This window comes from Dipodomys ordii, unplaced genomic scaffold, assembly GCF_000151885.1.
Source record: "Dipodomys ordii isolate 6190 unplaced genomic scaffold, Dord_2.0 Scaffold20, whole genome shotgun sequence".
Taxonomy (NCBI): domain Eukaryota; kingdom Metazoa; phylum Chordata; class Mammalia; order Rodentia; family Heteromyidae; genus Dipodomys; species Dipodomys ordii.
The window spans coordinates 15,847,948-15,861,832 of record NW_012267236.1 but is presented as its reverse complement, the minus strand read 5'-3'; the positions used below and the strand labels follow the sequence as shown (position 1 = coordinate 15,861,832).

Sequence of the window (13,885 nt, the reverse complement as noted above, 5' to 3'; positions counted from 1 at the left end):
GGCTCAAGTGGTAGAGTGCTAGCCTTGAGCTGAAGAGCTGAGGGACAGCACCCAGGCCTCACAACCAACAAAAAGTTTATACATATATATATATATGTATGCTTATAGATTATGCTTTATAGTTTAAAATATTAATAATTATCTGACAGAATAAATGTTATCCATTTGTTCAATTTTACTTTTCCTTCTCCAATCCTCTGAAGCATTTGTTTCCAAGAAGGTAACTCTTCATTGCCATCTTCCTGTACCTTCTATTATACTGTTTTCTTTTTTTTTTTTTTGGTCGGTCATGGGGCTTGAACTCTGGGCCTGGGCGCTGTCCCTCAGCTCTTCAGCTCAAGGACAGCGCTCTACCACTTGAGCTACAGCGCCACTTCTGGTTTTCTGGTGGTTTATTGGAGATAGGAGTCTCACTGTCTCTCCTGCCCGGGCTGGCTTTGAACCTCGATCCTCAGATCTCAGCCTCCTGAGTAGCTAGGATTACAGGCATGAGCCACCAGCGCCCGGCTATTATACTGTTTTCTCTCTGAGTATACCTTTACTTTACTCTCCCACCTTTGATAATATTATTCTCCATAGTAAGGGACAAAATGAAAACGAGAAGATGGTCAATTGAAAAAAGAGGTTTGTGATCGCTGAATAAACTGAGGAAAATTACTCTTTATATATCCACAGAAATTCATAGATATTGCAAGTAGAAAAAGATTTGGAAAATTAAATGTATAACCAGAAAAGGATTGAAAACCTACTGAGGATCACATAGCTAATGAGTAACACAGTAATGTTATGGGAACTATTCTTCTAATTCTGTGGTATATTCTACTTTTAATTTTTCCTATAGTACATTTTTCTTCTCCTTTTCTTTAAAAAAAAATCTATACATGACTTACATTAATACTGATAGCGATTGTTTTGTAAAAATTCCAAAAAGGCATCCACATATGGAAACAAAGCCTTATTGGCAAATGATAAGATTTTGAATATTGGAAAACCTAAAGAATCCATTAAAAGAAATCTATTGAAGCTGATAGATGGGTTCAGCAGGACATAATGTTACTTAAAAATCAGTTTAAAACAAAGAAAATACTTTAGAAATACTTTGCTGATCTTCGGTTTTAATGCAGTATCATTTGATGCTGGTTTTTATAGAAACTGGCAAGCCAATTCTAACACATGGAAATTTAAGAGACAGAATATTTGGATGATCTTGAAAAGAAATCAAGGGCTCCCCCTTCCTGATTTCAAAACCAAATGCCAAGTTAATGAAGATCACGTAGTGGCTCTTAGAGTCCAGAAATTTACCAATGTATACATGTATACAAATGTATACAATTGGTAAATGCTACTGGGATTATTAGCTGTTCACATGATTAATCCCTGCCCTGTACTATAATTAAAATTGCATCAAAAAACTTTGAGCTAACATTGTGAGACAACTAAAAACAGACAAATTGTGACTTTGGGTTACACAGTTTTCTTAAAAACAGCACTAAATCCATATGCAAAAAAAATAGTAAATTAACTTCATCAAAACATTCATGTTTCAAAGGACACCATTATGTAACAAGACACAGCCTTGATGATTCACTTCTGAAATCCAAGCTACTTGAGATGATTGCAGTTCCATTTGAGGCCAGCCCAAGCCCAAAAGGTTATTTTGACCCCATCTCAACAAACAAGGTGTGGTCGTACACATCTGTGATTCCAGCTATGCAAGAGGTATAGGTACAAAAATGCAACTGTCTAGCCTAGGCAAAACATAAATCCCTATCTGAAAACCAAGGGGAAAAATTATTCTACAGATGTAACTGAAGTGGTAGTGTCTGCCTAGCAAGCATGAAGTCCTCAATTCAAACCCCAGTATTGGCAAAAAAAAGAAAAGAAAAATTAACATTTTAAAATGGGAGGAAATATTTCCAAATCATAGATATGAAAAGGGATTTATATAAACTTAATAACAAAACTAACAAAAATGAGTAAAGTATCCAAATATATACTTCATTAAGATACATAAAAGCCACATAAGTATACTTAATATACTTAACAATTCCCTTCACCATAAGTCATCACAAAAGTGCAAACCAAAAACATCATGCCCAGTAAGATGGCTGAAATGTTCAATATGAAGAAGGTAATGATGTGAAGAATTGGAACCCTCATTACCTGCTTTTGTGATAAGGACAAAATGGGGCAGCCACTTAGCCTAATCCTCAAACCATTAGTCACAGTCACCCAGAAGTTCTCCCAAGCATATCTCAAAGTGAAATGAAAATATGTACCCATATCAAAACTTATGCATAAACATTCATCCATAACATTACTCATGATAGTCAAGAGAGAAGTAATCCAAATTGCCAAGGAAAAGGAAGCCTATATGTATTGAGTACTGACTGGGGCTGAGTATAAGTACTCGATTAAATTCTATATAAAATTCTTATGACCTCTATAACTCTATGGTGCTATATTGTAATGTTTTGATTACTCAAGGATAAAAGTCCCATTAAAACATTTTCCTAGATGTCTGCCTTGGTTTGTCATCCATTATCCTGGATAGATATTTTAGAATCATCCAGTCTAGGCAGAGACAATATTTAGAGTTTCATGAGTTTTGTTTTTTAGATGAAAATAGCAAGAGTGAAATCTAGATTCATTTTGTTCTAAAACTCATCCAGGCATAAAATGTATGCACTCATATCACCTTTTACTTTTCAGGGAATTGTCTAGTTCAGACCAATCCTTTTACAGAATACTGATTCCTGGATGATCTTGTTACTTGTGTGTTTTTTTTTTTTTTTATCATACATTGCTTTTAATGTTTTTAGTGCTTCATTGGCTCTCTTGTCTCTGAAATACTTTGCTCAAGATCTGCCTCAAGCTACTCAGAACTTGGAACTGTTCTGGTTTTGGTTTTTGTTTTTCATTTGTTTTGTGTATTAGTGCCCTGTTCAAGTCTGCCTAGCCTAGGTTTCATAAGATCAGTCTTTAGTTCTTGGGATTTTGTTTTTCTTCGAAAGTTCACACCGAGAAAGGCCTTTTTTTTTTGGCTCATGCCTAGCTTTAGGCACTTTTCTGATAGGTTTTTCTCACGACACCAAAGTTCTTTCCTAACTTATATAAAACTCTTTTATATAACTGTATACCATTTCTTATGTGACAGACATTGGACTGGGCACTAGAGATTCAATGGTAAATTGTGTCCTATAAGGCTGCTTATGTTTAGAGCACACCCGCCTCCACTGGAACATTAAGATACTCTGTAAATGATAGCTGCGTTGGTTAACATCATTTGGAAGAATAAAATAACTTTCAGATCTGATTTCAGGTCAAATACAGACAAATACTGCCCTTTGGGTAAAAATGTGATTATTATAACCCTTTGTTTGGAGGTAGTATGGCGGTGTCAGAGGAGGTGTTTTCAACAAATAGGAAACTTTCTTGGGTAACACTCAAAGATTCTAAACGGTAACTTTTGAACTAAGGTTAATACTAGGGAAAAAATGTACTTGCTGTAACCCGTATTAACCCAGTAACCTAACATAGTTATTGAGTACATGCTTTATGCAAAGTTCAAGCTTTCTGTATGTAACATGCTGGTGCCCCAATGAATTTTCAATACCTTCTCTAGGCCACCCAACTAGAAAAGGGTGGAACTAGTCCTCAAATTTTATTGATAAAGATAATTCCCTATATTTATGTTTTCATGCTTCATTCACTTTTTGCCTCATATATCACCTCACAGTCTTCTTTTTTTTCTTCTCTGTTACTCCACCCTGCTCCAGTTATATTTTTCTTTTTTTTGGGGGGGGGGGTCTGGTCGTGGGGCCTGAACTCTGGGCCTGGGCCACAGCGCCACTTCCGGCTTTTTTTCTTTTTGCTTATGTGGTGCTGAGGAATTGAACCCAGGGCCTCAGGCATGCAAGGCAAGCGCTCTACCACTGAGCCACCTTCCCAGCCCCCTTTTCTTTACACTTTCTAGTGTCTGGCATAAATGTTATGTGGGTTGTTTGGGAGTTTACTATTATCATTATTATTATTATTATTTTGTCCTTTTACCATCTATTTCCCAAACTAGAATATAAAGTTAGTGAAAGCAAAGGTTTTAGCTCTTTGGTTTTCACAATAACTACTAGATGTATGGATGACTTTCCCCATCCCACTCTACCAGCAGTAGTACTTGTAGCGTAATGGGGCTTCTACAAGGTAGGAAGCATAATTCCACTCTTCTGAGAATGTGTCAGTTTCCTTGTCCCCCATTCCCACCCAATGATAAGACATCACTAGGCATAGGGATCAAATCAGATTCTCGTTCTCTCAGAGCCCTGCTGAGAATTTAGTACCTATTTCTGCTTCATCTATTCTTCCTTACTCATTAACGACTAGAGTGTAAACGGTCTTCTCTAGCAGATTTATATTGCTTCTATTGCTGCTATTATATATTATATATTTCTCTCAACCATTACCTGCAAATGATGTTGCCTTGATTTGCATTTTTGTCTCCCACACCAGACTGATAACTCATCTTGTATTTCTAATCTGTAGCATCCAATAGAGGGACCTGTCAGAGCATTCAGTGAGTGCAGGCTGATTGACTGGTAGTGAATTCAGTGTCTTTAGTTCTTTGGCTCCTTGTGAGGAGACACCAAAGCCAACTGGATGATTCCCTCCTTCAGCTTGATCACTAGTCACCTTTAGGTGTCTTAAGATGCCCTGGTGAGATGCTTGCTCTCTGAAAGTGAAGGAGCTAAATAAACTGTTGTTCCTGTTGTGCTGTAACACTTAGGGTCAAACAGCTTAAATAATATTGCTAAGGCAGCCTCCTTTCATCTGCAGATTAACGTGGCAATGTTTATCACCTTCTTAGCCAGGAAAAGCTTTTATCAGGCTCAGCTAACAGCTTGCATTAGCCTCTTTCAAGGACTTGCCACCTTGTCTTTAAAGGGACAGGATACAAAGTCACTATATAGTGTGCACCCTGATAATAGTCTAAAAATGTAGACCTTGTCTGCTGCTTGTCAGAATGAATACCCTTCATGCCAGGCCAGATAAATCCAATAAATCGCCTGTGCAGCAATGGAGGGAGTCATCAGCTAAAGGGACTAGCCCTTCTGTGGGCATGATGACAGTTATTTGCTAATGCTTCTATTTATAAGCTCCGAAGCTTACCTGTTATTCTATGTGAAGATGCTCCCCCCCAAAAAAAGATTGACCTCTCAAAATGACAAAGACTATTTTAGAATTATTTGATCCAATAAAAAAGACTCCCCTAAAGTTTCCATCATCGTTAACTGAAGTCTCTTCGTCTATTGTTCAACAGATTCCTGCCTTTCAATAGGAAGTGAAGTCTGAAAGAGTTATCCTTACAAATGTTTCGAACCACCACCCATGTGAAGGTAGACTATAAATCCTCATTTGTGTTCAACTGAAAATGCTGATCGAATGCCTGATGCCCAACAGTTTATTATTATAGGGATGGTTGTCTAGGCACAGACCTCTGTAATCTAGGCCCTGTGAGGGCCTCACAACTTCACAGCTGGGATCGTTCCAACAGAGGTGTCAGAACTTAATTCAACTAGTCTACGTCTACATCCTGTGAGACAAACCAAAGAACATGTCTTAAACATGGGAGTCAGTGGGCTGGGTCACTATCCTGATTCTGCTATAGACTAGCTACACTGAGCAGCCACCTTACTTCTCTCCCGGAAACGGAGGATCATGCTCCCGCTTCTGTTTACTCTCAACTGTGTGTTGAGGAGAAACTGTCCTTTGAAAGACTTACCCATATATAAATTTAGCATTATTGACTTTTTATGTGTACATGTATGCTGGTCCTGGGGCTTGAAATCAGGGCCTGGGTGCTGCCTATGAGCTTTTTTGCTCAAGGCTGGCATTCTACCACTTGAGCCATGCCTCTGTTTCTGGATTTTTGCTGGCTTTGAACTGTGATCCTTAGATCTCAGCCTTGAGTAGCTAGGATTACAGGGGCTAGTCACTAGTGCCCAACTGCATTATTGACTTATTTGCTGTCTATTCATGAGCCAAAAATGATGTCTTTGAAATGTGTTCCATTATAATCTACAATTTCTTTTTCTTTTCTTTCTTTTTTTTTTTTTTTTTGCTTATGTGGTGCTGAGGAATCGAACCCAGGGCCTCAGGCATGCAAGGCAAGCACTCTACCACTGAGCCACCTTCCCAGCCCATAATCTACAATTTTTTTAGGCAGTGATTGTCCCTACTTAGATATGAAGAAGAAAAAAGGGAGAATACTGAGCACAACTGAGTATGAATAAGGTTCATGACATTTAGAAAGTATAACACAAAGCATTAGTGAGTCTTAGAAGACAGACAGACATTGAATGTTTACATTGTGGTTGTTTTTCAAACACCTCATGTATAGCCCACAAAAATCTCTGAAACACAGGCACTTTTGTCCCCTATTTACATGTGAGGAGGTTTATCCAAGGTCAACTTATCAACACCAAAATTTGAACCCAGAGCTACTCTAAACTCTAAAACTTGATTACAACTCACTCCCAATTCCTAGCTTCCCTTGGCAAGAATTGAGGTTTCTATATACTCTATATGGCTAAGTCCAAGACAGCATTAAGGAAAGCAGCCACCAGAAATGCAGTGGTATCTAACGATTTGTAGAATGACTACTAAATAGGAGTAATTTGTGATCTCAGCAACACAGTCTTAGGAACAGTTAAATTATCTCAAAGCTTATTTATATTTTCAGAATTAAAAAAAAAACAATTGGTACAGTCAACTCACACATACTGCTATGTGAAGATGAGAGAAATAGGCAGGCTTCCAAACCACCTAGAAGGTACATCTCCTTCTCTCAGAGCTCCACTTACCAAAGACAGAGTGTTCTCAGGTAGCGCTTCACCAAGCATCACCATTTTAGTGTTCATTTCTTATGTGAATCATCTTCACACAAAGCCTGCGACTAACCAGGCCCTTTATTAGTCACCTTACATAGATTTTTCATTTATCTTGAAAGCAACCCAAGGAAGTAAAACAACATGCCTGAGGTCCCACTGTTAGAACACAAATCTTGCAACTATATTGCTACCTCCAAAAGTCAAGTGTCATGCTCATCTATAGGAACCAGTAAAAGAACTTTCTAAATGATCTTTCTGCTTCAAAGCACTCAGACACCTCCAATAGCCTATGAACCAGTCAGGTGAATCTAGTGCAGACAGATTACATTCTAACCCGCCCCTGTGTGAATGCTTCATGGTGGACCATCTCAGTACGCATCCTACCTTCCTTCCAGAGCCTGCAAGGTCCTGCTTGACTGCCCACCTCCCTCACCTGTCTTCCACCATCTGCCTCTGCTCAACTTACTTTTCTTAAATGCATCAGCCTCACTCCACAGTGTGACACTTTTTGTTTATTTTTGGGGGGAGTCCGGTCGTGGGGCCTGAACTCTGGGCCTGGGCGCTATCCCTCAGCTCTTCAGCTCAAGGCTAGTGCTCTACCACTTGAGCCATGGCGCCACTTTCCAGCATTTTTCTTTTGGCTTATGTGGTGCTGAGTAATCGAACTCAGGGCCTCAGCATGCAAGGCAAGCGCTCTACCACTGAGCCACTTCCCAGCCCCACAGTGTGACTCTTATACTTGCTGTTCCCTCTGACTTTCGGAAGACCTTGTGTAGTAAGCCTTTTATCATCACTCCACTCTCAGCTTCAGTGACTACTTCTGTGACCAGGAGCTAATCAGCCACTTCCTCCTTATATCCCCAAGCCTTCTCATTTGCCTTTTGTCCTGTGTTATATCCTCAACAAATGATTTGATTTTTTTTTTCTGGCTCACATCTCTCCCATCCCCATAGTAACAACATTTAACATTCATTTAACATTCATTGCTTCATGCATACATAATTAATTAATTAACCTTTGAACTAAAACCCATGGGAAGCCAAAACCCATGCTTTAAACACCAATATGCTTTAATTTTGAGGGAAATTCAGTTTTGAGCAGTACCTGATACAGAATGTACAGGAATAATACCTGATCCCTCCCTTCAAGACATTCATAACTTAGTTGTGATGGCTGACTCATTTTTTTTGTATGTGTACTGGTATTAGGGCTCATATTCTCACTTGGCTTTTTTGCTAAGGTCTGCCATTCTACCACTCAGGCCACACCTTCACTTCTGGCTTTTTAATTGGAGATAGAGTCTCATGGACTTTTCTTCCTGGTCTGGCTTTGAACTGAGATCCTCAGCCCTCAGCCTTTTCAGTAGCTAGGATTACAAGTGTGAGCCACCAATGCCCAAGAAACTCACTCACTCTTGGTAGTGATAGAAGAGATTGCTATTAGAGGTCTTCAGAATATAGACAAGATGAATCTCTTCATAGAAACAAGAGATTCCATATAATATGTGAAGGAGAAGGAGCCGGACACTGGTGGCTCATGCCTATAATCCTAGCAACTCGGGAGGCTGAGATCTGAGAATCATGGTTTGAAGCCAGCCGGGGCAAGAAGGTCAGTAAGACTCTTTCTCTCCAATTAACCACCAGAAAACCAGAAGTAGAGCTGTGGCTCAAAGCGGTAGAACACTCACCTTGAGCTTTCTACAGAAATCAGCCACCAACTGTGGTACTCATAAGAGCAGGCCACATCCTCGGGGGAATGTTAGGCTAAAGTTTCCATGCTGTACCCAACATGACCAGGTTGTTGGAGCTGCATAGAGTCATGGCCACTGGAAGAAGGCTTTCCAGCCCACTGGAGTTTCAGGAAAAATCACAGCTACACCTTTTGAGAGCCACTGCTGTCATGACTTCCAAGGAAGTGTGAAGAAGAAATACCTGAGAGCAAGGTGGCCAGCCAGTGAAAAGACTTAGTATGCTCAGAATTTACATCTACTTAGCCAGCCAGTTATTCAGAGGACAGCAGCCAGTATAAGATTTAGACAATCTGCTTTCCTTGAGGAACTCATAGTATATTCATAGGAACCTGTATGAAGTTAGTTTCTTAACTCTCCACATTTCCAGATCTGAGTTTAATGAAACATTTACCACATACTCAGGCTTCGCCACAGAACCTCACTCAGCAAATCAAAATGTTCTATGGAGAGAAAGAGTATAATTAACTTCTCTCTTTTTTTCTTTCTTTCTCTCAAGCCCTTCTCAGAAGGGTGATAATGAAAGATTTGAACCCAACTGGGCCACAGGCAGGGGATTTGCATTTTAAAGTTCGACAGATATTTATAGGCCTTTTGATCTCCTTTCTCCTCTCTCCCAGGGACCCTAGCCTTGCTGCCGGTCTCCCCCCTCCCTCAGTTGTTCATCCTGTACTAGATGGACTGGAGAAATGATTGCTCCAGATGTAGAGAATTCAGTGATGTGTGCTCTGATACAATGTTCTCCTAGCAATGGAGCTCCTACTTAATCAAATTCCAACTACCTATCAAGTGTTTTTAATTCCTCACACCCATAATTCCCCTGCAACTGATATTTACCTGTTTTTAAAAATTGAGGAGAAAATAGGGCTCAAACAGATTCAATAGCCTGTCCCAAATCACTAACAACTTGGAAAGACAGAACTAAAACCTTTATCTGAGTGCTTTGGTTAGGCCGAGCTAGCTCAGGTAGACAAAGTTGGCTACTGCAGTCTTCTTAACTAAGATCCTTCTTGGAAAAAGTAATCCTGCTAGTGTTATCTGGAAATAGCCCAATAAATGTCACAATTTGATTTACTTGAGGACAGACTTGCAGCTGTCTTTTCTTTTGCAGCTCTTCGTGAGCTCTGACTTCTCCCTCTCCTTTTACTCTTCTTTCACACAGATCACTAGAACTAACAGCTGCATGTCTGGGTTTGGACCTGTCACCTGGAATCCATGGAACAGAGTCTCTCTCCAAAGAAAGCCTATTGAAAATAAGCTCAGAATATCAGAACTTCGAATTTCCTGACAGCCACCAATGAAAGTGAGGTTTAGAGAATGACTTAGGCAATGTAACTGATGTCCTAAACACAAAACCTGATATGCTAATCATGAAAGACAAATGAGACGAGACAGTGGTTTAGGCACTTTTTTTAACTGGTCAGTACAAGCCAGTGGGGTAGGATTTGGCATTATTCTTGTGTCCCAGATAAGCACTGGGTCAGAGGACTAAATGACTCAAGGTTCCACACAGTGGCCTGGGAAGCAAGAATCTGAGCTCAGGTGACTAGCAAAACCCAATATGCGGCCTGAGGTAACTAGGTGAACTGTGAAATTTGCCCCTGTGACAAAGCAATAAGCTAACATCACAAGGTACAGTCAGTCATTTTATGATTTAAGGAAGCCAAGTCTGCAACCCTAAATCTCCTTCCTGGTTTTTACAGCAATCCAAGTCTGCTGAAATACAGGGAGGAGGACTTAGTGACACGCAACCTCTTCTGACACTTTCAGAGTCTGTGTGTGACAAGTCAGAGGACTCTGCAAGTTCCTTTGCTCCTTAGAGAATCTACCTCCCACCCTTGAAGAGGGGGCTTTAGAAGTGCCAAATGGAGAGCCATAAGACAGTCACCGCTAGTTGCTGAGTGTTCCTGTTGAGGTTGAGAGATCATGTTCAAAGCTCTAGCCGCAGCTCCCATTCTCTTCCCAGCCCACCTCTAATCCAAAATGGGACCAGGTCCTGCCTTTCCCCCACCACAGGTCCTTGTAAAAATCCTGAGGATCATGCCTTCCTGGGGATAAGGTTGAGAATCCTAAATATTCTTTCTATTCTCTCCACAAGGACTCTGACCCCACAGAGGAAAAATCCCTCTCAGGAAAAACAGCTTCAGAAGTAAAATCTACCTGTTGTTGTGCCCAGGGTAGATTTAGAGGTGGACTGGGCATTCTTATGTTCTCCTTAGTGATTCCCTGGTCAAACTTGCAACTTTGGGTCCAGCATTTAGAACAATGGATAGTGGCTTTGAATCCTAATCAGCTATCTGTGGCCCAATCTCAGTTTCTCTAAAGGTGCAACTCACTGATCATTTCTTACAAGAAATTGGCTTGACTATCTCTCTATACTAAATCCTGGTTGGAAATGAAATCTATACTCGTCTAGCTATCATTAGTACAGACCCTCATGGACTGGCTGTGATGAACCTCTACAAAAACTTTGACCTCTCTACCTACAGCATTTTTCTCCATCTCGTCTTTACCCTTCTAAGCAAAATAGTTGGCCTGCTAAGGACAGTGCTTTTAAAGATCACTAGTTGGCATTATTTTGTAAGCTTGTCAGTGATGACATTTTCTATTATTAGGAAGCATTTGTCATTGTTATCAGCCCAAGATTAAGTAGCTCTTAGCCCTTTGGGAGTTAAGCAAAACCTTTAAAACCACACACACACACACACACACACACACACACACACACACACACACACACACACACACACACACCAGTAAAATACATGCAGATTTTTCCATGTCTGAAACTTGTTTCTGAACTTTCACAATGAGAAAGTTAGACAGTAGACAGTGAGCTCCCAGGCCAGGGACTGGTTCCTCTGTGAAGGAGATCTTATCTCTTCTGCCAAGGGGAAAAAAAGGCACCGATGGACACTTTGCACAGCAAAGGGATGCACTTAGGGCAGAAATGGGGGGGGGGGACAAATGAAGTGATCAGCATCAAAGAGGAAAATACTTTTGGGTGGTATGTCCTAGAGCAGGTGCCAAGTCAGTAAGTCAAGATTATTAACCTGTAAGCCAATAAGTAGCACTCGATGGTACTCATTACAGAACTGATCTTACAGAACTTATCTAACTGAACTTATAGAATTTATCTAAGAGTTTAGAATTCCTAAGTCTTACAGAACTTATCTAAGAGGTTATTTTTAATGAAAGCAGATTATTAGAACCTACCCCCAGAGATTATGATTTAAGAGGTCTTGGGACTACACCTATCATATGGTTATATTAGAGCAAGAGAGAGATGTGATAGGAAGATAATGAGGAAAAAATGGTGAGGGGAAAAAAGTGGGACCTTTTGTTTCAGTTTTATTCACCAAACACAGAAAAAGTATTCTCTCTCCCCCTTTCCTCATCCCATCTTATTATAGAAATATAATGCCAGCCTCAGCCTTGCTCCGCTCTTCTTTTAATTTAATATGGCTATAAAAGGCTCTGTCTACACCTAGGGCTTGAAGTCAGGGTCTGGGTGCTGTCCCTGACCTTTTTTTTCAAGGCTAGCACTATATCACTTGAGTCATAGAGCTGGAGATAAGAGTCCTATGGACTTTCCTGCCTGGGCTGGCTTCAAACTGAAATCCTCAGATTTCAGCCTCCTGAGTAGCTAGGATTATAGACATGAGCCAATGGCACCCTGCTTATAAAAAGGGCTTTTGAGAATATGAAGAAGTTGAGATCACTGATCAGAGTGATCATAGTCTAGCCTGCTGAAATTTCTGCTGCCCCTGTGTGTGTAGGAAGTGCCATTTCATGAGTTACTTAGTTGGCAGCTGAGGAGAGTAGAGGCTGACCAGGCCCTGAACTCTGCCACCCCTCAGGGCACATGTGCCAGCCCACCTGCTGCCTGTGAAGGTTGCTCTGACCTCTGTGTTTTGGATGCTTCTTGCTTGGTGCCTCTCCTCAAAGGACATACTACAAGAACAGAGGGGATCATGGCTAGCTGTGGACTATGGAAAGCTCACTTGTGGCTGTTCTTTCAACAGAGGTGACCATTTTTGCAGTGTATGTCTACAAGCAGTGCCCCCAAACCAGGGTCAGATGAGCTGTACAGGGATCACCCCAAAACTTTGGGAAGCAGGGATATCTATGCCTTACAACAACCAATCCTGGCTCATAGAGTTTGGGGCAAGCCCAGGGGACTGTCAACCAGGTAATTATGATGGGCAATCAGATTGGAAACTGAGGAGGAATGTAGCACCACCTAACTGTTCCAGTCTTCCAACTGACTGAGGCCAAAATCCCCCAGCTATATCTCACACTGGCTCTGCCCTTATAATCCTGACCCTACTTCTTCTTTTTAAATTCCTCTAAAATTATCTTCAGGTAGTTGTAAACAGGGTTTTAATTTAACATACAAATTAATGAGTAGGATGCCTTTTGATCACCTATCCTTACTTCTATGTCCACTGTTTCCTGCAAAGTCTTCCTGGGCCCACAACTGAAATTCCTCTGCTCTATTCTCACCTAGTACTTTTTGCAGGATCCTTACTTTGAAGTATCCTCCCTCTCTTCGTGTGACACTTATCCACTAACACTGTGCAACAGAATTACAAAACCAGCTACATATCTAATCTTTACCTTTCTAGTAGCCACACTTGTAGAATAAACAAGTGAAATGCGTTGAAATAATATCCTTCATTAAATGCAGTATATTCAAAATGGTATTTCAGCATTTTCAAAATTCAAAAATTACTAATGAGATACTTTACACTTCTTATTCATATTACATATTTGGGATTCAGTGTCAGTTTCAGCCAGTTCCAGTTCTGGCTACTTGTCCAGTTGCTCCATAGCCACGTGTGTGGACACTATACTAGAGAGCACAGTGCTGGTTCTTTGAGGCAAAGCCTGTGACCTCTGACGCAGGATTCTGCGAAGAAACAGCACATGACAAATATTTAGAAAGTATCTGAGCCAAGCCGGGTACCAGTGGCTCATACCTAGCTACTTAGGAGGATGACTTCCTGAGGATGGCAGTTTGAGGCCAGTCCAGGCAGGAAAATCTGCCAAACCCCATCTTCAAAATCACCAGAAAAAAAGAAGGGTTGGAAGTGTGGTTCAAATAGCACCATCTAAATAAAGAAGTTGAGAAAGTATGAAGCTCTGAGTTCGAACCCCAGTACTGACAAAAGAGGAGGAGGAGCAGGAGGACAAGGAGGAGGAAGAGGAGGAGGAGGAGGAGAAGGAAGAGGAGGAGGAGGAGAAGGAAGAG

The 13,885-nt window shown here is 40.7% G+C and overlaps 1 protein-coding gene across 1 annotated transcript in view; it reads right to left on the bottom strand.

The window, feature by feature from the left end:
- The window catches only part of Smc6 (structural maintenance of chromosomes 6), a 101,514-nt gene that overhangs the window by 83,400 nt on the left and 4,229 nt on the right, over positions 1-13,885 (bottom strand). The gene's annotated exons all lie outside the window — the stretch shown is intronic.